Source organism: Arvicanthis niloticus, chromosome 6 (genome assembly GCF_011762505.2).
Source record: "Arvicanthis niloticus isolate mArvNil1 chromosome 6, mArvNil1.pat.X, whole genome shotgun sequence".
Classification (NCBI taxonomy): Eukaryota; Metazoa; Chordata; class Mammalia; order Rodentia; family Muridae; genus Arvicanthis; species Arvicanthis niloticus.
Window position 1 is genome coordinate 23,675,669 of NC_047663.1, and position 6,026 is coordinate 23,681,694.

Genomic DNA, 6,026 nt, shown 5'->3' on the forward strand with positions numbered 1-6,026 from the left:
AAAATGTTGAGTTAGACTTCCCCTTCTGGCTGCCCACCCCTGGTCTAAGGGCACACAGCCTGAGCTGGAGAAGACAATCTACGATAAAATATGAATGGAAGTACTGTCTACTACCCAAGCCCTAGGTGCAAGGTGTGTTAGGGCTATTTCTAGTGGAGATATGCTATTTTGTGTTTGTTAAAAAGTACTTTTTCTGGAGGAATGAAACATTGAATGAAGGCTTCGTGAATGCTAGGCAAGTTTCTACTCCTGATCTGTGTGCTGATTCTTACTCTTTTGAGATAGTCTCACTAAACTACCCAGGCTGACTTTGAATTGTGTAGCTCACACTGACCCTGACAGTGAATTTTCAATCCATGTCTCCATGTCCCTGAACAAATGAAGGAGGCCGCTGGTAAACTAATTGCTGTTAGTACTTTTTAAATGACATTATCAGCAGAACAAAAAGCTGGTAATCCTACATCAGTCCCCAACTTCTTTTTCTTCTGGAGGCTTTTCAGCCCGAACGAAAGTCTACAATGTCCCTACAACAAATTGAGTAAACCTACCTTTCCCCCTCAAAGCCAAGACTGGAATCTTTGGATTAGCTATCTTATCTTAGTTCAACTCCAAGATATAAACCACCAGGAACTGAAAGAGGTCTTTCTTGGGTTTTGACTTTTGGACCTTTTTTGAGACAGGGTGTCACTTTATGGCCCAGACTGACCTCAAACACTTTGTGACCTTCCTCGACCTCCCAAAGTGCTACAGGTGTGAGCCAGGCAAAGAATTCCTTTCATTAGAATTCTTGCTTCTAAACCATCCTGAACTAAGAAAGTAGGTTTCAAAGTGTAAAGGCCAGGAGAGGTGTGGTGAGGTAACACCCCTAATCTCAGCCCTGGAAGGAGGCTAAGGCCACAGAGTTGTTCACCCTGGTGTACATAATGGGTTCTAGGCCAGCCTGGGCTATAATTTCAGACCCTGTCCCAAAACAACAAAAATATAATTGGAGTCGAGTGTGAGGGAACCTAAAAGAGGCAGTGCTTAACACCCATAATTCGAATCCCGAAACTATTTTATCACTAGTGGGATACTAAGCACTTTGCCTGGCGGCTGCAAGTTTAGAGAGGATTAATACCAGTCTTTCATCGTCCTGCGCAGGTTTATGGAATTGCTGGATGCCGTTCCCATTCTCCATTTTTTGAAGGGCATCCCTGTGGCGTGAAAAAAACATTTGGCAAACCATTTTACCTGCTGGAGCCTTGGTTTTCCCAGTCATCACACCCGCCTCCACCAGAGCCCCCAAATAAGGAAAACTCCAGTAGCTCATCTTTCCGGTCTCTTCCATTTTTTGACAGCGAGGCTGCTAACAGGGGGACAGAACTTGGTAGAAAAAAACAAAAAAAACAAAAAACGAACGTTTGTTTTGGCTTCTCTCCAGAGAGAGGATTCTCCCGGGCGGCTTTCCGAGGCGCTCAGAAAGGTAAATAAACTGGAGTTCCGTGGAAGACATTAGCCCAGTCCCCCCCCCCCCCCCACGGCACCGAAGGGAGCCTACGGCCGCGCTCGCCACCTTGGAGGCGAGGATATAACCAGTACGGAGCTCGAAGCTTCCGCCGAAGGTCTGCGGGGCTCGGCGCTTTCTGCCAGCAACCCTGCCGTCCGTTCCGGCACGCCTGCCGGAGTCCCCGTCTCCTGGTCCTCTCCAAGGACCGGAACACCCACCTGCTTTTTTCAGTTCCCTGTACAATAAGATCACAACTCAAATTTATGTGTTTTTTTTTTTTTTTAATTATTTCTATCTCCCCTCCCCTTTCAGACCGCCCCGCCAAAAGTTTCAGTGTGTTCCTCCTACTCCACGTGGACCTCCCTTCCTTGTCCCAGCAGCCCCTGCGAGAGCCACCCCTAACACGTGGTCAATTGTTGTGTTTCCTTCCTCAGGCTCCCACTTACTAGCATCCGCTAGCCACTGAACAAAAGTGCCCTCTTGAGGGTGACTTTGAGGCAGCAGCTTGGGCTAGAGGGAGTTGTTGAGCACTTAGACAGTATGAGATATGTGGCTGCTTCAGCTTAAAATGACTTTGTACCCGCACAGTTCTCTGGCTAATGACTTTAAGAATTGGGACAAGGGTTTCGGAGCAGTCAGAGGGCAAAGGCAGGGGGATTTTGTGAGTTCGATGCCAGCCTGGTTTACATAGCAAGCTCCAGACCAACCAAAGCAACAAAACCAAAAATGAATAACTTTAAGGGTTACACAGAAGAGAAGTCAGGTGTAATAACACTTGTAATCCCACCCAGCTCGAGACGCCGAAGAGAGTAGCAACATACAGGGCTGTCTGGGTTTATTTAAAAATAGTAAAAGGGCTGAGAATGTAGTTCAGTGCCGACATAACTGAATGGTAGGGTATAGGCAGCCAGAGCCCCTAAATTCAATCTTTTAGAGACAAATCCAAGAGAGAGCTAGCATCGATAAAATTGTCGTGTGTGGAGTTAGCTACTTTTCCTTTTCTGGAGGCTTGTACACTACGCCAGCCTACCAAATTCACCCTTTCTTCTCCACACCATGTAGTCCTTCCGTTCTGTGAACACGGCCCACAATCCGCTGCTTTGCCCTATTCTATAACTCCAATTCCTCAGCCAACTTCCTTTATTCCCACTCTGCTTTCCTTAGACTTCATGGGGTTGGGTCACACAACGGGCACAGCGCCTCTCTGCGGTGGGTGGACTCTTCCTAAATGGCCTTCCCCATCACCATACGTAGTTCTATGTGAGCTCAGTCCGACTGGTCAAGCTAACAAGCGGATCCCTCGATCAACATTAGGAGCACTTTGAATAGAGAGAGCCCCGGGAGGTGGTGTCCGGAGGAGGGGGAGAGGGTAAACTGCAAAAATTAGCCCAGGGCCCAGCATGGTGGACCATGTGTTTAATCCCAGCACTGGAGAGGCACACAGATCTCTTAGTCTGAGGACAGCCTGGTCTACATATGGAGTTCCAGGATAGCCAGGACTATATGGAGAGGTCCTAAAAAAAAAAAAGTTAACAGATTAAAAATAGCGGGATGAGATTCCTGTGCTCACTGAACCTCATGTGAGGTCCTCTCCTCTCAACACCATGACTCGCAGCTTATTGCAAAATACAAGAGGGAAAAAACTCCTTCCTTTCTCTACTAGAAGTAAAGAAGTTGGCCGAGCAAGGAATTGGAGTTATAGAATGGGGCAAAGCAGCAGATTGTGGGCCGTGTTCACAGAACGGAAGGCCTACATGGTGTGGAGAAGAAAGGGTGAATTTGGTAGGCTGGCGTAGTGTACAAGCCTACTCCAATTCCAGCACTGGAGAAGTTAAAGGAGGAAGATTGGGGGCAGAGAGGATGCAAAGATGGCTCAGCATTGGTTGCTCTTCCAGAGAAAGAGTCCCAGCATCCACATGGTGTCTAACAACTATCTTTAGCTCCAGTTCCAGGGGATCCAATGCCGCCTTCTGGCCCCCACAGGTACCATTGGCAATCTCTCGCGCGCGCGCACGCGCCGCTAATAAACAACAAGCCTGGAATAGCTAACTGGGGCTATTTGTGGTTCTCAGGTCACAGAAGTCATAGCCCAAGAGCTACAAGTAGGTGCCTGGAACACCTACTTTTAAAGAGTCTCAAAGCGTTCAAGTCAGAAGACTGAAAACTCTGGCTGGGCCACTTGCTCTCCTATAACTCAGCATCTGTCAACGCTCCCATTACCAGGTGCTATTTCCAGAGACCAGGGTTTGGGATGAGGAAAAGGGAGGGGCAGAGATGTCTAGGCAAAGGGAGACCCGGTGAGCTCCTCCCCGCCAGCCCAGATGCAGTTCTTGCTTTTAGCCACTCGGGGACGCCCAAGCTCAACTTGAATAAGGGAGAGAGCACACAAACAACCTAACGTAGCTGGTAGAGGACAATTTAGGACGTCAGGGATGACCCTGAATGGAGAACCCTCTGCTCTGAGGCAGACCCTTAGCCGCTGGAAGGCATCCCATCTCATCTCCGCTAAAAGGAACTCGTGGCACTGGAGACTCACTTTCTACCTCCCCCCTCCCCCACCCCCCACCCCCCACACACACTACGGTCACTTCTTTCTTGACTAGTTTCCTTCCCCTCCCCCATCTTCTTGTGGGAACCATCCCACAGCTGGTCAGAAGGTTGAGGACTGCTCTGCCTCGGCTAAGTGCCAAACTGTGGACTTCCTGGGCTTTGGGGTGGGGCTTGGCAAAGGGAAGCCCTTTGGACACAGAGCCACCCAGTCTTGCAGAGCCTGCCTTCCCCCCACCCCCACCCCACCCCGCTCGCCGCTAAGTAAAAGGCTCTGAAGTCTCTCTTTGTGACCACAATCTAATTTCCTTCCCCCACCTCAATAGGATTTCCTAGCCTGGGTAAAAACATCTACAATCTGGGGGCGGGTGCACTGTTGCTCACAGCGGTAGGCGAGGCACCTATTTCGGGACCTGCCTCCCCTGACCCAGGAACGCATTGCTGGAAGGAGAGATTCAGTTGTCAGGGTCTCACGCCAGCAGTTATTAATGGCAATTCATCCTCTCAAGTTTCTTCTCGGAACCTTGGGTCTAAAATCCCTATATAGTTAAACACAGGAGTAAGCCGATTTCTGAGTACCTGACCTTGACTCAGCCTTCATTTCCCTGAAATAAATCAGCTGAAATCTGAACTCACACATCCAGATCAAGACCAAGGAAATCTTTGCAGCCCGATGCAGCTACCCGGGATGCGTTTAGAAAGAATGAGGAGCCCGCAAAAACCACTTTCAGATATCATGGAGAGTGTCCAAGCCTGACAAGGACCTCTGTCCTACTGATGGGGCTAACCACTTTAAAAAAAAAACAAAACAAAAAACAAAAAAAAAAAAAAAACGCTTTTGCATTTGTGGGAGGAGAATCTTCTGATAATGCAGTCTGGTGGCGCCCCCTGCCTCTCAGATCCCCAGTGCCACTTTTGCAGCCAGTCTGCCTGACGTCATCATTTATAGACCTGAGCCAGAATCCCAAGTTCCTCTCTGGAAACTTCAGCCCCCACACCCTGGGCCTAGGGGAGAGCCAATGTAGGTCACTGCAGCTGAGCCTGCAGGGCTGTCTGCTCCTCGGGCTGAGAGCCTTTCAGGCCCAGAGGAAGTCTTGCAGAGAAGCAAAAGGAAGAACTCTGTGCGATTCAAACAAAAATATATCGCTTAGAAAATAAAGCAGGGCTGGGGGGTGGCAGTGCCACATGCCTTTGATCCCAGCACTTAGGAGGCAGAGGCAGGTGGGTTTCTGAGTTCGAGGCCAGCCTGGTCTACAGAGTGAGTTCCAGGACAGCCAGGGCTACACAGAGAAACCCTGTCTCACCCCCTCTCCACTGAAAGGAAGCAAAGAAGAAAAGAAAGCAGGGAGAAGGCAGAAGGCAAGTGGTCAGAGCCGAGAGAGAGACTGTAACAGGAGCTGGAGCCTGCAAGCTAGCCGCTAGCCGTGTTACTGGGAGAGCCAGAAGAGGCTTGGGCACACTCCCATTCTTGGCCACCATCTTCTTGCTTTTCTTGCCAATGTAAGGTGACTCTGGTTCTGGTGCCTGTCCTCGATTCTTCAGTCACTTGGCAGGCTCAGCTTTCAATTCTCAGGAGCCTCTGGGATTTATCTTAGAGACCCTCTACTTCCTCTGGCCATAGTGTTGGGGTCTTGGAGGGAAACTAGAATAGACTACCATTACTCTCCCTTCCCCCGCCCCCATCCTATTGAAAACCCTTTCCTGTCTGTTATCTGTTAAACTCATTTTACCCAGGGAACTTCCAACCTTCTTATTCCTTTCCCTGCTCTCTTCCTACCCTTACCCCGGAGAGCTAAGTAATATGAGTTTGGGTAAATGTAAACTCATTCTTCTATTTCATACAAAGGAACCAAGGGCCTGTGGCTATAACTAGCTGAGTCCCCAGGCCAAGAAAAAAAAAGATGAAGATGGAAGAAAAGGAGGAGAAGGAGAAGAAGAGGAGGAGGAAGAAGAAGAGGAGGAGGAAGAAGAGGAGGAAGAGGCGTATCGGCAA